The 18,692-nt window shown below is 36.8% G+C and overlaps 1 pseudogene across 1 annotated transcript; it reads right to left on the bottom strand.

Annotated features, from left to right (window-relative positions):
- Nucleotides 1–7,553: 7,553 nt before the first annotated feature.
- On the bottom strand, nucleotides 7,554–18,366 carry LOC311299522 (E3 ubiquitin-protein ligase TRIM39-like; annotated as a pseudogene). Its single transcript has 6 exons — nucleotides 17,815–18,366; nucleotides 17,607–17,700; nucleotides 17,055–17,288; nucleotides 16,825–16,963; nucleotides 8,257–8,283; nucleotides 7,554–8,101 (listed from the first exon to the last, which is right to left on the bottom strand). The product of its transcript is annotated as an E3 ubiquitin-protein ligase TRIM39-like (transcript).
- Between the last annotated feature and the right edge of the window lie 326 nt (nucleotides 18,367–18,692).

Genomic DNA, 18,692 nt, shown 5'->3' with positions numbered 1-18,692 from the left:
CAACCAGCGAGCCACCTTCCACCAGCGAGTCAACTTTCACCTGAGAGCCGCCTTCCACTTGAGAGCCGCCTTCAACCAGCAAGCTGCCTTCAACCAGCGAGCCACCTTCCACCAGCGAGTCAACTTTCACCTGAGAGCCGCCTTCCACCTGAGAGCCGCCTTCAACCAGCAAGCTGCCTTCCACCAGCGAGTCAACTTTCACCAGCGAGTCAACTTTAACCTGAGAGCCGCCTTCCACCTGAGAGCCACCTTCAACCAGCAAGCTGCCTTCCACCAGCGAGTCAACTTCCACCAGCGAGTCAACTTCCACCAGCGAGTCAACTTTCACCTGAGAGCCGCCTTCCACCTGAGAGCCGCCTTCAACCAGCAAGCTGCCTTCCACCAGCGAGTCAACTTTCACCAGCGAGTCAACTTTCACCAGCGGGTCAACTTTCACCTGAGAGCCGCCTTCCACCTGAGAGCCACCTTCAACCAGCAAGCTGCCTTCCACCAGCGAGTCAACTTTCACCAGCGAGTCAACTTTCACCTGAGAGCCGCCTTCCACCTGAGAGCCGCCTTCCACCTGAGAGCCGCCTTCAACCAGCAAGCTGCCTTTCACCAGCGAGTCAACTTTCACCAGCGAGTCAACTTTCACCAGCGAGTCAACTTTCACCAGCGAGTCAACTTTCACCAGCGAGTCAACTTTAACCTGAGAGCCGCCTTCCACCTGAGAGCCACCTTCAACCAGCAAGCTGCCTTCCACCAGCGAGTCAACTTTCACCAGCGAGTCAACTTTAACCTGAGAGCCGCCTTCCACCTGAGAGCCGCCTTCAACCAGCAAGCTGCCTTCCACCAGCGAGTCAACTTTCACCAGCGAGTCAACTTTCACCTGAGAGCCGCCTTCCACCTGAGAGCCGCCTTCAACCAGCAAGCTGCCTTCCACCAGCGAGTCAACTTTCACCAGCGAGTCAACTTTCACCTGAGAGCCGCCTTCCACCTGAGAGCCGCCTTCAACCAGCAAGCTGCCTTCCACCAGCGAGTCAACTTTCACCAGCGAGTCACCTTTCACCAGCGAGTCAACTTTCACCTGAGAGCCGCCTTCCACCTGAGAGCCGCCTTCAACCAGCAAGCTGCCTTCCACCAGCGAGTCAACTTTCACCAGCGAGTCAACTTTAACCTGAGAGCCGCCTTTCACCTGAGAGCCGCCTTCCACCAGCGAGCCACCTTCCACCAGCGAGCCACCTTCAACCAGCGAGCCACCTTCAACCAGTGAGTCTTCATGCCTATTTGCTTTTCAGAGGCTGTAAGAAAATGTTCCTTTCAGCCAAGTCCTCCTGATTCTGAAATTGAGAGTGAGATAAAGGTGTGGCTGCAGAATTCAAGAGACAGAGCGGGTGGAAGAGCACTATCACCGTCTGCTGACTAGTCAAGAGACCTCGGGGGAAGAGTGACCTTTGCCAATGAATAATTAGCACACCAAACATATTTTCGGCAACGGTCAAAAACATTCATAAATGATTAGCAAATGATATACTAACATTTTATATATGTTTTGTAAATTCCGTTACAAGTCATTTACAAGTGATTAGTAAATGATTAACTAATTATTTATGAAACATGACTATGCGTTCATAAATGATTAATAAGTGATATGTTCATTATTTTATGTATGTTTTTTCGATTCAGTTATGTCATATACATTTGATTAGTTAATGATTACTAATCATTTACAAAACATGACTGCGTTTCATAAATGTTTAATAAATTGTTACATTTTTGTGTATGTTTTGCTCACATCAGGTGCACAGTGGTTAAAGACTCCATGTGTTTCAGAGAAGACAGCTGTCTATACCCTGCAGTACACACTCTACACTGCACTACACACTACAGTGTTCAACGCCTGTTATAGATGATGTGTAAACGCATGAATAAATCATTTACAACACTTTCTGCATCCCCTAATCTAAAGTGTTAACTGTTCATCACTTGTAAATGTGTTACACATCATTCGTAGATGCGATTCGATGATCTTATGCCTTAATGATTCTTGAAGTGGTAATCTACGAATAATGTGTAACACATTTACAAGTGATGAATAGTTTACACTTTAGATGAGGGGATGCAGAAAGTGTTGTAAATGATTTCTTCATGCGTTTACACATCATTGTGTTGAACACTGTTACTTACCTGTTACAAATGATCTGTATGTGTATACAAGGCATTTACAACACTTTCTGCTCCCTCTAATTGCTACATACATACAAAAAAATAACATAATTTATTAAACATTTATGAAACGCATATTCATGCTTTGTAAATGATTAGCTAATCATTAACTAATCAAATGTAAATGACTTGTACCTGAATCTACAAAACATACATACAATAATTAACATATCACTTTTTAATCGTTTTATGAACGCAGTCATGTTTCATAAATAATGAATTAATCATTTACTAATCATTTATGAATGTTTTGTAAATGATTAGTTCATCATTAACTAACCGCTTATAAATGACTTACAACTGAACGATATTATAAAGTGTTACCAGTATTTTTTATTTTTATGTTTATTTGAATTATTTTATTTTTGTATAGAGAATGTTTAGTCCCTTTCAGAGTGTTAAATTAGCTTTATTAACCTGTATTAACCTGAATTGAATGTTTTATATTTTGTAATTATAAATACATTGATTTGAATTATTTTATTTTTGTATAGAGAATTTTTAGTCCCTTTCAGATTGTTAAATTAGCTTTATTAACCTGAATTAACCTGAATTGAATGTTTTATATTTTGTAATTAATAAATACATTGATTTGAAATCCCTTTGACTACTGTACATTTTTTGACAATTCAGACATTAGTTATGTGGTGACTGCATCCATTTCAGATGTATAGAATACGTTATAGTAGCTGAAAAGCATTTATGAAACAGATTTATTGTTGTAGATTAATAGTGCGGGCCCTGTGTGGGCTTAGTGAGGGCTGCCCGTGCAGGGCCAGCACTAAGGGGCCAACGTTTTGCCAATGAGCAAATTCTCATGGGCCCTGCGCTGGGGGCCCTTAGGCTAGCCCTAAGTGGGCCCGTAAAGGGCCAGTGCTGGCTTGTTTGCAGGCAGTTTTGATTTTACGTTTGAGTAATTTTCCATGTGTTTGCATTAACATCAGGCCTTTAAATTCCCTCCAACAGCAACATTCCTCAATGAAACTCATCCACACGAAGCCAGAGCTTTCGCTATCCGATGTTTTTTTTTCCTCGTTCAAAAAAAAAAAATCCGTAAACACGGCGTCGTCTCAAGAAATATCTGCGTACACACGAAACCACTGAAACCGACTCATAACGATGTACTATACATGCCAGTCCAGTATGTGGCGCTTTAATTCTGCCACAGAGATGGCAAAAGACGCGGAGAAGAAGCACGCGCATAAGGCATAAATCTTTCTTATAGCCTACTTTCAATGGCATAAACCCTATGGATAAACCGTGCGCACTGTATACAATAATATTAGGCACAGTAGCTGCTTCTTTTCTTTTATAGGTCTTTTTTTACCTATAACTTATATTGAAAATATTGAACAATATGAACGGACGCAATATGACATATAGCGGACGCATAAAGCTTGCACAAAGAACCGGCAAAAGTTATCAAATATGAATGTCAAAAATAGCAAGGAGATATTTTAATTTTTTATTAATAAACTAGTGTTTTCTGTGTGGCTGCAAAGATGAAGTTGACGATGCTGACTCGCCACCTTCGCAGTATTATGACCGTGACATTTAGAGAAATGCACACTTGATACGGATTAGCCTACATAGCTGTATGTTTCTTAACTTTCTTTTCATTTTGAATTTTTGTTCTATGTTTAAAAGTTATTTCAAGCTTTCGCCTATATATATATTTATTTATTTATTTATTTATTTATTTATATATATATATATATTTCTGAGTTTCGGTTCATTTGCGAGTCCAGTTCACGAGCAATGCAAGACATATGGCGCCGGCACGTCCATGTCTTGATTGTCTGCTATTTGCTTCTTATTGATTAAATCCAGGCAATTCGTTGATGAAACATGGATTAAAATTAAGATACAATTTATACAAAACGAAATTCACTTTAAAGAAAGGCTTTATACAAAACTAAACTTAATGGGGTCAAAATTAGGCCTATGTCTCCCGATATATCTTATGATTACTCATTCACTTTTCAACACTGATGAAATTAAAAAATAACATTATTTAAGCATAAATATGAAACTAAATACATTTTCTTTAATGGCTACAAGTAGGCCTACAGATAAATTTAATGTCGGAGTGGAATGTTTTGCTGGTTAGTGCGTTTTTTGAATAATTCCCAGCGATCGTCGAATAATATTTTCGCTTGAAATGCATCCCTACAAAATATGAAATGTCTTAATCAGACAACAGACCAGCACCATATAATGAAGAAAATAGAAATAAATAAGTAAAATAAGAATAGCTAGCCTATATGTAAATAAATAAAAGAATAAAATAGGCTCAGTAGGCTATAGCTTCTTCTGCAGCATTATAGTATATTTTTATACTAGCATATCGTCCGCAGTTGTTGCTGTTACGTGCGGTGTCTGACTAGTCGACACGTGGGGTGATGACATCATCGTTTCACAAAATGTACGGATTGGCCGTACACACGAAAACGCAAGGGCGGCGTTTTCAGATTTATCCACCTTGGGACCCCGTTTAAAAAAATAGCGGTTTCAGTCTCCGAAAACGCCGGATCCGTGTGGACGAAACGCCAATAGCCTACGATAAAAAAATTATACGTATACAGCGAAACGCGTCTCCGTGTGGACGGCCCAAAACACACACTGAGTGTTAATATGTGAGGTGTGTGTTCAGCGAGACAGGATTGAATCATGTAATGATGCATTAGAATGTGGACAGAAAATGTTGTTTGTATTAAACAGTGAATTTTACAGTGCACTATTTTAATGCACATGAATTAGTGTTTTATCCATTCATTTTTAATAAGTCTCACATGAAATATTCACGTATTAATTATGATTTAACAGATGGCTTCCTGTTTGTGTTGCTTTCAAAAGAATACTTTTAACTTTGTTTTATATGAATGGCTTCTGTAAAACTGCTCCTGTGTTGTGTTTCCTTTCATAAAATATTTGTTACATAATAAACAACAACTTTCAAATATCATTTCAGGTTAAGTCAAATTATGTTTTCACTTTAAAAACAAATAAAAGATAAGATATCTGACAAGATATTATGTCTGCTGTTCTGGGGATATAAATGAAAATTAAGTGTTTTGTTAAAAAACCAATGGGGTAAGAAAAATAATCTTAATTCAGACAGAAACAAGATTATTTTCATACCCCATTGGCAGATAATTCTGCTTGTTTTATGCAAAAACTCACTTAATTTTAATTTATATCCCCAGAAAACAAGACATAATATCGTATGGCATTTTACTACTTTAGTAAATGCATCTTGATTTAAGAGTTTTTAGACAAAACAAGACGAGACAAAAATACTAAGTAAGAAAAGCATCTTTTTTGCAGTGCAGAACTAAAAGATGACTATGTACTTTGGTAAAATTATTGATGGCAGAATTACTACATGTTTCTCACTGTGATCAGACTTTCCACACACATCCAGTGGAAAAGATAGACTGATGGAGACACTGAGTTCTTCAAAAGGTCTGTGATATTGAGGTTTAATGCTGATAATGCAGCTTGGTTTGACATTTTTATCAATGATTATCAGATACATTTTAAGTACAAATAGACCTACTTTACATAAAAAGGACCAGAAACAAAAAGAAGAGGATTAAAAACATCACAAAACAGAAATAATCTTTCCAAACCCCTTTATAAACATAATCTGCAGCCATTGGTTTAAGAAATTCTCATGACTCTTCCGTTAGATGCAGTTGACTCTGTTTATGGAAATATGAAAATTGTGTCTTTGTCCCAGGAGAGAGTCCGGGTCCCATTAAAGCCGTTCTCTGGGGTCTTTGGTTTCATCTTGTGTCCTAAACCTCAGTGGACAGAACATTTGTCCTGCCGTCTCTGTTAAAACCATCAGAACTTAACAATCACTCAATCCATCATGTGTTAAATACTGCAACACACACTCAATACAGAAACAGTGCATTAAAATGTGGATCCAATATATTCATCCATTAATGAGTGGTGCAGGCATCATTATTAATCATCATTAGGACTAAAGATGCACAATCAAAAATTATTTACCAGACATAGCACTCACAAAGAACACATTTTTTCACCAAGTAAACTAAAAACAAATCACTATACAAATTAAATTGAACATTTTTAAATAACATAATAGTTCCAGGTTTTCCGAGACTATGTGAATCTCATTGTTTTCTCTGTATTTTCTGATTTGAAACTATATAGCGCCACCTAGTGAACATTATCTACAGTAATGCTGTAGCACAGAGGCCTCAGAGAATCTTAAAGTGATAGTTCACACAAAAAATTAAAATTAATTATTTACTCGCTCCAAACCTTTATGAGTTTCTTTACTGTGACTGGTTTACTTTAAAGAGATAAAGTTTTCTACTCTTTCTCTCAAGACAGAATATGTGACTAGCTTTCTATAATTTTATATTTTCACTATACTGTAAAAAATCAGTTGTGCTCAATTTGCATACAGATCAAAATACATGAAACATATCTATCTATCTATAGATAGATAGAATCTTTAATAGAACAATCTCTACTATGTCCTGAAAGAAGGAATTTTTTTTTATAAGGTTTCATTTTATAAGATACTCTTTTATAAGGTTTTATATTTGTATCTCTACTTCATATCAGCACCATCAGATATTTTAAAGGTCCTATATTTCATTTAAAAATGTACTCAACTGTATCAATAAAAAAATGAACATTTAAATGAATCTGATGTGTGTTTACATTGGTCTATTTTTCTATTCTTATGGTTCTTCTTCTTCTTCTTCTCCTCCCATGATATATTACCATGATCATACACTCTAAAAAAAGTCTTGTTTGGATCAAATATGGACAAACCCAACCGTTGGTTTATTTTTTTTTAATTGAAAATTTAACCCAACAGTTGGGTTTGTCCATATTTGACCCAAACAAGATTTTTTAGAGTCATTGTGTTTTTATGTATACTTTGAAGATCCATAGTGTTGTGTATGAATATGGTAATCATACAGTTCTATGATATATATTGAGGAATTACCATCTGATTTACCTCAGTATTATCACAGATCATTTTGTAATTAAAATGGTAGAAACAGCTTTGATATACTTTATCAATTTCATCATAGTTTGGTTTATTTTGATGTAAAAAACAAAAACAAAAATACAGACACTTTCACTTTGTCAGGTTGAGATGGGAGAAAACAATGGCATGAATAATTATGAAAAGATGAAAATAAAATTGTTAATCATTATATTTTTATATTATAGCTATAGCTAGAAATTACTGATTTTAATAATCAAAAACAAATGATGAAAAAATAGCAAAATATGTTTAGATTTTTAATTATATAAATAATTGTCATTGTGTATTTCATATTACAGCAGAAAATTCATTTATAGTAATTGACAGGTGTGATGATCAGTGGAGTTGAGTTTTTACCTCCATCATTAGGGCACGGGCAAAACAATGGATAGAGTTTCCCAGTGAAAGACTGATCAGTGAAAGAGTAGAGATGAGAGCTGGACTCCACATCATAAAAGGAGACCAGACCCTCCTCATAATCCACAAACACACCGACCCGCTGCGGCGTCACTCTCACACACAGAGAGACAGGAGAATCAGCACAGGCTTCATATTCATTCTCATTCCTCAGCCACACAGTCCAGCATCCATCACTGGGAGTCAGTGTGATCTCTCCCTTCCTGTTAATGGATTCTCTGGCCACTCCTAAAGTCCAGTCAGTCTTTCCCTTCACCTGCACCTCAAAATAAAATCTCCCTGAGGAGAATCCCTCCTTTCCCAGGACACAGTGACATGTATCAAATCTCTCTGGTTGGTCTGGGAGTTTCTGTGTAATGTCTCCATGTCTCACTTGTTTTCCATCATCAGACAGGATGAGAGCAGGATGAGCTGTATCAGGATCCAGAGTCACATCCACTGAGAAAACAGAGAATATAAATCACAAATTCACAATACAGATATTTAGTGATGATGTGTGTAATATGTAATCAGTGTTTAATCATACTGTCGGTCAGTGATGAAGCTGTGAGTATCTGAATGTAATCTAGTGTAGTGCAGACAGCACACTGTACCTGCATACTGCTGTCTCCTCTTCAGTTCTGTAGAGACACATGACAATAAACACCATCAGATCTTTGACATGTTTATGTGTGAATTATAGACAAGATTTAAGGTTATATTTAAAGAATTGTGTACAACATCATGTTTTATCTGATCAATGTTTCTCTGCTGATATTTAGAGAATCCCTGAACTCCTATTGTGTTTGAGCTCGAAATATTCCTCCTTTTTAGAACATCTTTGGGAATGTTTTGTGAACATTTTATGAAATTTTTATTTTAGATATTTGTAACCCTGGTTAAATAAGATTTACAAATATTATTTATTTGTATGCTGCTTGAATATGATATGATTATTCATATATGTGAAACTCTACATAAAAATACATCTATATAAATATATGTATATTTGATTGGAGTTCAGAAGTGAGTAACAACAAATCAGAGCGCTGGGTTGTTAGCCCCGCCTCCTTGCTTACTGATCGCGTCGCGCAGATCACGTTACGGTGCGTGTCCACTACAGCGGCAAAAGTCCGCTCAGTGCCGCTGGCAACGCTGTAACGTCTCCGCTTTGGGGTGTGTCTGTTGCGAGTGTGTTAATCTTATGGCGAGCGGATAATGCCTTTTCTAAGTCTACCCTGAAGAAGGCGAAGGAGCAGTCTACCCTTCCGTCGCCGTCAGTCCGTGTCTATTTTTGAATGGGATTGATAGAGACGTCAGACGACAGACCGGCGGCGACGTCACGGCGGCGTCACAGTAGTAACGTATACCTTACGGCGACGTGGCGACGGCGTACGTGAGAAATGTATAAAAAATCATAACGTCTGAACCAGGCACGTCGCCTAATAAGACGCCTGATACACACGTCGTCCCTCAGTACGTCGCCTAATAAGACGCCTGATACACACGTCGTCCCTCAGTACGTCGCCTAATAAGACGCCTGATACACACGTCATCCCAATCTAATGTTATTTTTCCGATGTTGATAACGAAAAGTGAATAGCATGAGTAAGATTGGATTTGCAATAGGCTATATCGGGAGACATGATTTTTGTTTTGTTTTGTAGGAAGCTTTTCTTTAAAGTGAATTTTTGTTTAATATTAAAGCCTCTTAATTTTAAATGTGTCATCACCCAATTGCTTGGATTTAATAAAAAAAAGAAGTGAATATTCCATAAACAGGCTCTAACTTGTTGGTCTTTCTACAGCAGTGTTTCAATAAATGGTCTATCTTTTCTAGACAGAAAAGTTAACAACAAAGTAATAAAAATCTTTTATTTGCAAAATCTATCCCTGCCTCCAGATACAAATGGTCCCCCTTGTATGAAAATATTAATTGGAATAGAGCATGGAGTAACCCACATACATTTTTAATTACAAACAAATTAAAAGAAATATAATTTATTACCCCTGTAACAAGATTATCTCTAAATTTATAGCCTACCGTAGACGAAAAATGCAGCTTTTGCTTTATGGAAACGGAAACGTTAGACAATTTATTCTATAATTGCTCACATAGCTCTTCTCTGTGGAATGATATAGCCAATGTTTCATTAATGGCAACAACAATGTTTCAACAACTTGGCTCAAACATAGCCTACATTTATCTAATTTTGATATCTTCTTTTACTTTTCTGACTCAAATTTCTCTATACAATATATAGTCGACTTAATCATTTTGCTTGGAAAATTCTTTATTCTTAAATCGAAGTTTATGAAAAACTACGGTGACGCATTGCTGCCACATACATATAATTTTTTCCACTCAATTATGTCGTAATAACGAGATCTTATGTCGTTTTAACGACATGTTTTTCTCGTAATAACGAGATCTTATTTCATTAAAACGACACATTTTCTTGGCCTTATAAGGACGTGTGTAGTCATGCACAAAATATGCCTTTATCCACATAAAATTGATAGCCATGTAATCATGTCTTTATCATACGTTCAAAAAGCTGAAGAAATAGCAGCCCCCAACGGACATTCATGTTAAAAGATCAAATTCTGTACACACCTTATTAATAGCAGATGAGCCCAGAATACGAACATTGTGTTTAATTCATAGACTGTAAAAAAATAGGTTTAATTGCATATTAGGCTAAGCATAAAGAAAAAGCTTAATGTGGCTTAATAGGCTACTTCAGTGATAAAGATCAAATGCTGTACACACCTTATTAATAAACCATACTATCCTACAGAAAAGCAGATGAGCCCAGAATATGAACGCAATGCATTTAATTACACGTTAAGCGTTTTCCGATAGAAACCCTTTATTATAAAGAAAATAAAGGTGGCTCTTCTTAACGTTTCTTTCTATGGGAGGATGGCATTGCGGTGCACAGCAAATCCTTTAAATGGTATTCAATGCAAAACAAAAATGAAAAATAAAAGTAGCCAATAAAATAAACAAATTATTGTGGCATTAATTAGCCCACAAACAATATTTATTTTAAAGACTAAACGAATTTGTTTAAAGAAAAAAAAAAAACAGCATTGGGCGTTTATCTGTAGAGTGTTTCAGCCGCCCTTTTCAAACTGGCGCAATAAAATGCAACAGAATTTGATTTGTTAAACATGAAGGACTTATCAGTCTGGCATGGCCGCTCGCTCTAACGTTAACCTAGATAAATGTTCGCTATTATTAAGCGCATATCCGAGTGTTTGTGCGGAGTGTGGAGCGCGCACTGCATGGCACACATGGACGCGCCGGTGCCATCACTCGCATTTTCCTATCAACAGTGGAAACAACTTAAATACTCCATTTCTGGTCATACAGAAAAGAATAATACATCAGTCGCAACTTTATTTGTGTAAACTCTCAACAACAAGAAAACGTTGTGCTTTTGTAAAATAAAAGAAAACGAACGCGCTTTCTTGATCTCTGTGAATTGGAGCGCATCTAAAAAATGAACCGAAAAACAGTTAGCCTCACAGACATGAGAAATATAACTATCTATATAAAGTTTATAAATAAAATAAAAATGTCCACCAACGAAAAAAAAATCCAATCGAAAGCAAATACGGTAGGCTACCATCTGATTATGTGATCCTGTCCGTATGAAAGGCGCATTTATTAGCCTACTTTTGCCGGTGCTTTGCGGCAAGTTTTATGCGCTTGAGCGCGGAATAGCCATAGGCTATATACACCCAGGATTGAATATAAACGTGTGATTAGTCCTAATTGCTTAAATAAATTACTACTAGTCTAGAAAAATCCTTTAGTCTATGGCAATTCTAATCAATAGCCTACATTTAATATTTGACATTATTTAATTAGTAATTTTATCAAGCTCTTTACATTAAATAGTTGAGTTAGCATAATAAGTTCATGAACAAATAAAATAATAAAATAAAGTTTAAATTATACCGGTAACATTTCTATATAGCATTGCTTATTCCACCACACAAAGGACTGTTTATAAGGTGACAATCCGTTATACATGTGAAGATTGTATATGGCTGTATCTTGAAGATTTTTGTATTGTATCTTCTGTTATAAAGATGAAGATTGACATTTCGTTAATTTAACAAAATAAGAACACAATGTTGTTAAAAATAAACAACTTAGGCTATGTTCTGTTAGATGTGTTTTGACTACTTTTTGTTTAATTATCTATAGGTAATGAAGATATAGCCTATTAACAAAAATAAATCTTAGGCTATATATAATTAATATATTATATAAAAAAAACTTATAGGCCTATATAAAATATATTTTTAAAAAGGGCCTCATTGATTCATTTTGCCTGATTGGGGGCTGTTACTATTTTCATAAGCTTTTTGAACGTAGAAGTGTGAAAAAGGATAGGCTGTCAATTTTATGTGGATTATAAAGGCAAAAAAAAAAAAAAAGATGTCGTGACATCTCGTTATTACGAGAAAAATATGTCGTTTTAACGACATAAGATCATGTTATTACGAGAAAAGATGACGTTAAAACGACATAAGATCTCGTTATTACAACATAATTGAGGGGAAACAATAATATGTATGTGGCAGCAGCTATGCGTCACCGTAGTACTGCTCTTGATGTAAAGTGTAACAATTATCGTCAGTTATCCTCTTGCGCCCTCTGTTGGCATTTGTACATAATATACATATGTTCATTGTTTATATATTTCTTCATGTATTTTAATAGTGTTGTTAAATAAAATAAAATAATTAATTACTTTTAATACCCTACTTTATTTGAACCAATTATATTGCCTCATTTGTAATTATGTATTTAAGTCATACTAAAGGCTATTGTTCACTTCAGATCTATCTTTATGACCAAAAAATATATAGCCTAAATAAATAGTCGACACTGACAGCCCTAGTCTTGAACATTTGACCATGAACCTACATTGTTTAGCATTTTGTGACTAAACGACTATTTCCCTGTCTTATTTTTTCATTGTTGATTTCTTGAAAATAATAGGCTATTAAAATATTTTCTTGTCACCTTCTCCTGTAAACAATATCGTGAATAGTTTCATATTGTGTATTCACCCATTATGGTCAACTGTGTAAATTAAAATTATTACCACCTTCAAAAGTAAAAACTCAGACTGACACATTCCAGAATACTATGTTTATAGATTACAATTAATGAATTTATCTGTTCAACTTTAAAGTTGTTGTTAATAATTGTGCAAAAAAATGTGACTTTGATGGTGTATAATTTGCATAGCCCTCATATCCAGTAGAAAGTGAGTGAATTATAAAAAAAAAAAAAAAAAACTATGTTCGTAAACCATTCAGAGATGACATTGATGACATACACAACTTTGTATACAATACAAAATTTGTATCAATGATATTTTCAATGTCATCAGAATACAAGAAAAGAATGATTGATTAGAAACATAACAAAGGAAAGATAAAAAAAGCTAGGGGGGAAATAGATATTTTATTGTGATGCGACGTTGGAGTCATGCTGTGGTGAGACGTTGGTGTCACGCGTCTGTGATGCGACGTGCTGTGGTGAGACGTTGGAGTCACGCGTCAGTGGTGCGACGTGCTGTGATGCGACGTTGGAGTCACGCGTTGGTTTCACCCGTCTGTGGTGCGGCGTACCCCTTCTGTCACGTAAAAGTACACGACTGTAGACTTCGGTAAGTTATCCGTGGCATTATCCACTCGCCATATTAATCTAAGTTTTTTTCAACACACGGACAGTATAATCATCAGCAATGCACGCGATTACATTTAGAAATAGACAAGCTTTGTTTTCAAATGCACCAAGCAAAGATCCTTTCAATTTTATAAACTTTTACAAACCCATGCAGCCAATATAATCACAATGAACACATCCAAAATAAAATCTATATATAACAACTGCAAAGCGTCTAATTTGTAAACAAAATGATTTACGCACTAAATCCAGCATAAACTCCGGCACAATTTGCATATTTTTAAACTCTCAAGACAGACGTCACATCCAGAACCTCACAGCAATTGGCTGCCGACCGCGTTTTTCGCTTGATATTTGCATAAAGTCGAGAACTGCCCAACCTTTTGACGCTCTCGGTCGCTCTCAACGCTTTCTCTCCGGTCCGCTGTCAATCCCAAAATGCACTGCGCGAGCGTGAAGCTCGACTTCCATAGGAATGAATTGAAAACGCTCGTTCCGCTCCGCTCGCACCGTGCCAGTGGACACACACCGTTAGAAAGCAAATGCAGAGTGACGGAGAAATGTGATCTGACGCGAGAGTGCAAAAAATAGAAACATATGTTCTTTAAACTGTTCAAAGTTCACAAAAATAAATCAGAGGGTAACCACGAGATATTGGAGGATCCAGTGTGATTGTGCCGATCGGGCGTTTCAGAGGTTACATTTTGACTCGGTGAGTTTACCAAATGTTATAATTAGCCTTAAAAAAACGAATGACAACACATTGGATGTGATAATGGTTTATTTGTTTTATGCATATGATACAAAATTGTGTTATATTGTCATGTTATATGGGTTGGATTGTTTATTTGCAGTGTGGTTGTGTCAGACCGCATGGTGTATAGTGTTCACCACTGACGCCATTTTGAGTGCGCGTGCCTGTGGAAAAAAAAGAAAGACGTGAATGAACAGGTAATTGAATATAATGTCATTTACTATGATGATGGTATTCATGTATGTATTGTATTTGTTTTCTGTGTTATATTTAAATGTAACTCATTATTAAGATACAATATTGAATGCATATTCTGGCCTGTGATCAGGCCAGGTTTTTTTTTGTGTGAATGTTTTTTGTTCGAGATGGATTTCATTAATTGATGGCGAGCCTCCCACTTCGATTGAAAGGATCACGAACTTAGAGGAATGGACCGTTTCAGTTCTATTATGTCTTCCTGAGATAAGTAAGAGAACCCATTTACAGAGACCAGGGGCGTCATGCAAGCCAAAATTCTGGGGGGGCACAATCTGAGACGTTGCAATTGTTTTCTGACGGGTGATATGGATCATGTTAGGAGGGGTCAGGGGGTTTCTCCCCCTGAAATTTTTTAAATTCTGGCTGCTAAACATACCATTTCAATGCAGTTTGGGAGGGACAGAAATACCTTAACGGAGCTAGCAGCAACCCTCCTCTATCTGAGGACTAAGTTAAAGTATCTATTTTGTAAGTTTATGTAGTAGGCTACCTCATTTGTAAGTTGCTACTTGCGAATCATGAGCAAGTAAAGTGACCTGATAATAATAACGGAAGTTATGAGCACATGAGAGAGAGGCTGACTGCTACACTTTCGTGCATTTTAAGCCTACATCACGGTCATAGCGATCTGTATAACAACTATGCTGTAGCTTTCGAACGGGTAGCCTATCTTTTTTCACTGCATTTGAATTAGCTGCCTGATCCGTGAAGAACCGTGAATATCAGTCTATGGGAGAAACATCAAGTCGATGCCTTGATAACGTTAGGTTGGATTTTGCAGTTAGCCTACAACAAATTTAACACCCTCGTTTCTATGAAACTGAAAACAATTGAACCAGCTGAAGACTTTGACACAAGACAAAACAGAACAGATGTTTCAAAACCGATCAGATAACGTTACTATGGCTTTGTATGGCAGTAACGTTAGCCAACTAGTTTACGGTTAGACTAGGCTAGCTATCGATAACGTTACACTGACACAACTTAAGTTAATGCTCTGAATTCGCAGCTAATATCAAATCCATAACTTTTTGATCAAGTTAAAATTTCCAGGTCAACCACAAATAATCCCACTACCTTTTAATATCATCCGATAACTAATTCAATGCCGATTTGTTGCTTTGCCCACTTACCACTTCAAGACCATCTGTAAAACATTGCCAGCTCAACGTGCGAGACGAGTGAGTTGCTTGAACATACACAGCAATATACACAGACACCATATTAGGAAAAAGGGGCGGGCTGATGCTGACCGATTTATTACACATCCAGAAGAATACATTTGAGTCGTTATAGGCTCTGGTATATTATGGAGCATAATAGGAATAAAGTTGTGACAAAAAAATTATCAGGGAGGAAAAATCTGAGGGGGCACGTGCCCCCTCACTTTGAATGGGCATGACGCCACTGACAGAGACTGATATATATATTTTTTTTGTTGGGACTGAAACATCTCAAGAACCCAATTGAGAGTAAAAGACTGATCAATATTCAAATTGTTATTTCATTTGAATTTGAAGTACTGAATTCAGTGGGTTAAATGTAAAACCACTGCTGATTGTTTCTCCAATTTGTGTTCCATTGAATACATTGATTGTGATTACTGATATGAAAATGTATTCAGAGGGTGCACCCAGGGTATAGTTATTTGTCTTGGTTGTTTGTTTTTATATTGTACTTTGTTTATGTGATTGAGAAAAAAATAACACTAAAGAAAATCACTGAACTTAAAGTAAAGTGTTATTGGTTCAACTTACCTTCTGTCTCTGCCTGTTACTCAGTATCACCACTACCTCCTTTTACGTACCGTGCAGTCTTCTGATTTTATTTTTCTGGTCCGATAGTGAGTTAATACCTGCTACATATTGTTATGCCTAATGTTATTCATCTCAGTTTTGGAGTGTATTAGTGTTGTGGTTATTCAGCAAAGACAGCACTATAAAAAATAACCTTAGAGAAAGTGAAAATGAAGCCCAGCACTGCGAAGCTGTTTGATACAGGTCAGACATTTTCCTCTTAAAAAAAAAAAAAGAACAAATCTGCATGAATACAAATTCATGATGTCTATCGATTTGATTTTCTTCTGCTGAAATGATTTTATCTGACACACAATCACAACATTTAGATGAAACAGCTGAAAAGACTGAAAATGGCAGAAAATGAATGTTTCTTTCTGTAGTTTCTCATCTAAAAGTGTTCACAGATTTACTAAAGCCTCAAGGTTCTGGTTACAGTGATGAAGCTTCTAGTACAAGATGAATTTACTGCATGTTTTCTGAAATTAGAGATGAATATGACCTGCTCTCTTCAAGAAGAACTGTGATGATAATGAGACACACACACATGATCACACACTTCTCTTATTTCAGCTTTAACAGACTCATTCTTCATTACTGATATTAAAAGATGATAAATATATGTATCTGTACTGTGTATTTGATATTGCTGTACCAGTTTGCGTGAGTTTCTCCTGTAGAGAGTCCTGCAGTTTAGTCAGAGCTCTCCTCAGAGTCTCCAGACTCTCATCAGTCTTCACACTGATCTCAGACCAGTTCCTGGTGTTTCTAGAGCTGCACAGGGATGAGTAAATCTACAGCAGGAGAGAGGAGAAATCCTTCAGCATGGGGAGTGTTATGGTGTCATATACTGCATTATCATTGATCAGAGAGATGTTGACTGACCTGTAGGAGGTGGAGGTGATCTTCAGTGTGTGAGAGCTGCTCCAGCTCAGTGTTTCTCATCTTTAGCTCAGTGATCTCCTGCTCCAGCTCTTCAATGAGCTCTTCCTCCTGTTTCTCTGCTGCTTTCTGCTGCTCCTCCATCATCTCCAGCAGTTCAGTCTGACATCTCTCAATGGAGCGGATGAGATCAGTGAAGAGCTCCACACGGGCTGCTTTCTCCTTCTCTGTGTTTCTCTGCTCAACCAGGACAATCAACACATTATTAGTGGCGTTTGTTAAGAGAAGAATCAGTGTTATTATTTCTCATACTTCAGTGTTTTTAGGCGGTTTTCAAAATCCCTCATTCTGCCCCGTTTGCACTGAATGATTCCTCAAATCATGTGTGTTGTTGAGGAGAGATGTGTTATTACTTTACTAAGTGATCAGGGAATCACGGACGTGTCGATATTCAGACCAGCAGTGTGACTGTGAGTGTGAAATTGCTTTTATACAACAATTCAATAAACAATGATAGATATTAAAATTAATTTAATTTAATTATTTTAAACTCACTTTTCTGACTTCTGCTGAGTGTTTGACGTCTTGAATCTTCTTGATTCTGTCCTGGATCATCTGCTGTGTGTCTTTGTGTCTTCATCAGTTGAGTCTATAGACAGAGAACAACACACAATATGTTTTCATAACTGATTCATTTATATTAAAGAACATGTGTTTCCTCATGATAAGAGCCATTTAAAATCAGTTTCTCAGTAACTTCTACCTTCTTCTCTTCACTCTCCTCTTCTAGAGAAACAGTGTTGTGGTTCTTGTGGTCTGTTACAGTGCAGATCGGACACACACATGTCTGATCATCTCTACAGAACAGCTCCAGAGGTCTCTCATGTTTCTGACATATATAGTCCTCCAGATTACTCACAGGATTGATCAGTTTGTGTTTCTTTAAACCTGCCACTCTCGAATGAGGCTCCAGATGAGTTTCACAGTAAGAGCTCTGACACACCAGACACGACTTCAGGGCTTTCAGCTTTCTTTCCCCACAGACGTCACACAGAACTTCAGCTTTTTTCTCAGGACTTTTCTTTTTATAGTGATCTACGAGCTCTCGGAGTGTGGTGTTAATCTTGAGATCAGGTCTGTGCTTGAATGTTTCTTTACAATATGGACAGTTGCAGGTCTGGCTGTTGTCCCAGCACTTATTCAGACAGGTCTTGCAGAAGTTGTGTCCACATGGAGTGCTGACTGGATCAGTGAACATGTCCAGACATATAGAGCACTGAAGCTCCTCAGTCAGTGGACCGCTGGAGGAAGACATCGCTGGAGAGAGAAATGATGAAGATAAATCACCTTCACTACTAGTCTAAAGTTTGGAAACACATTTGACTTTTTGATTTAATGGCATTTGCTTGAAGGACTTAAATAACAATAATTATTATTATTAGCCTTATTATTATAAATGGGCTCATTTAATACTGTTTATAAAGAATCCCGGTAACACTTTACAATACGGGTGCACTAATAAGCATTAATTCATGCTTAACTAATGCACAGATAATCATGTGTTAATGTATGACTCATGAAGAACTAAACCATTAATTAATGATTACTGCATCAGCAACTAATAAAGATTCTAAATGATTA

This window comes from Rutilus rutilus (genome assembly GCF_951802725.1).
Source record: "Rutilus rutilus genome assembly, chromosome: 11".
Taxonomy (NCBI): Eukaryota; Metazoa; Chordata; class Actinopteri; order Cypriniformes; family Leuciscidae; genus Rutilus; species Rutilus rutilus.
This window is presented reverse-complemented; position numbering and strand designations above follow the sequence as displayed.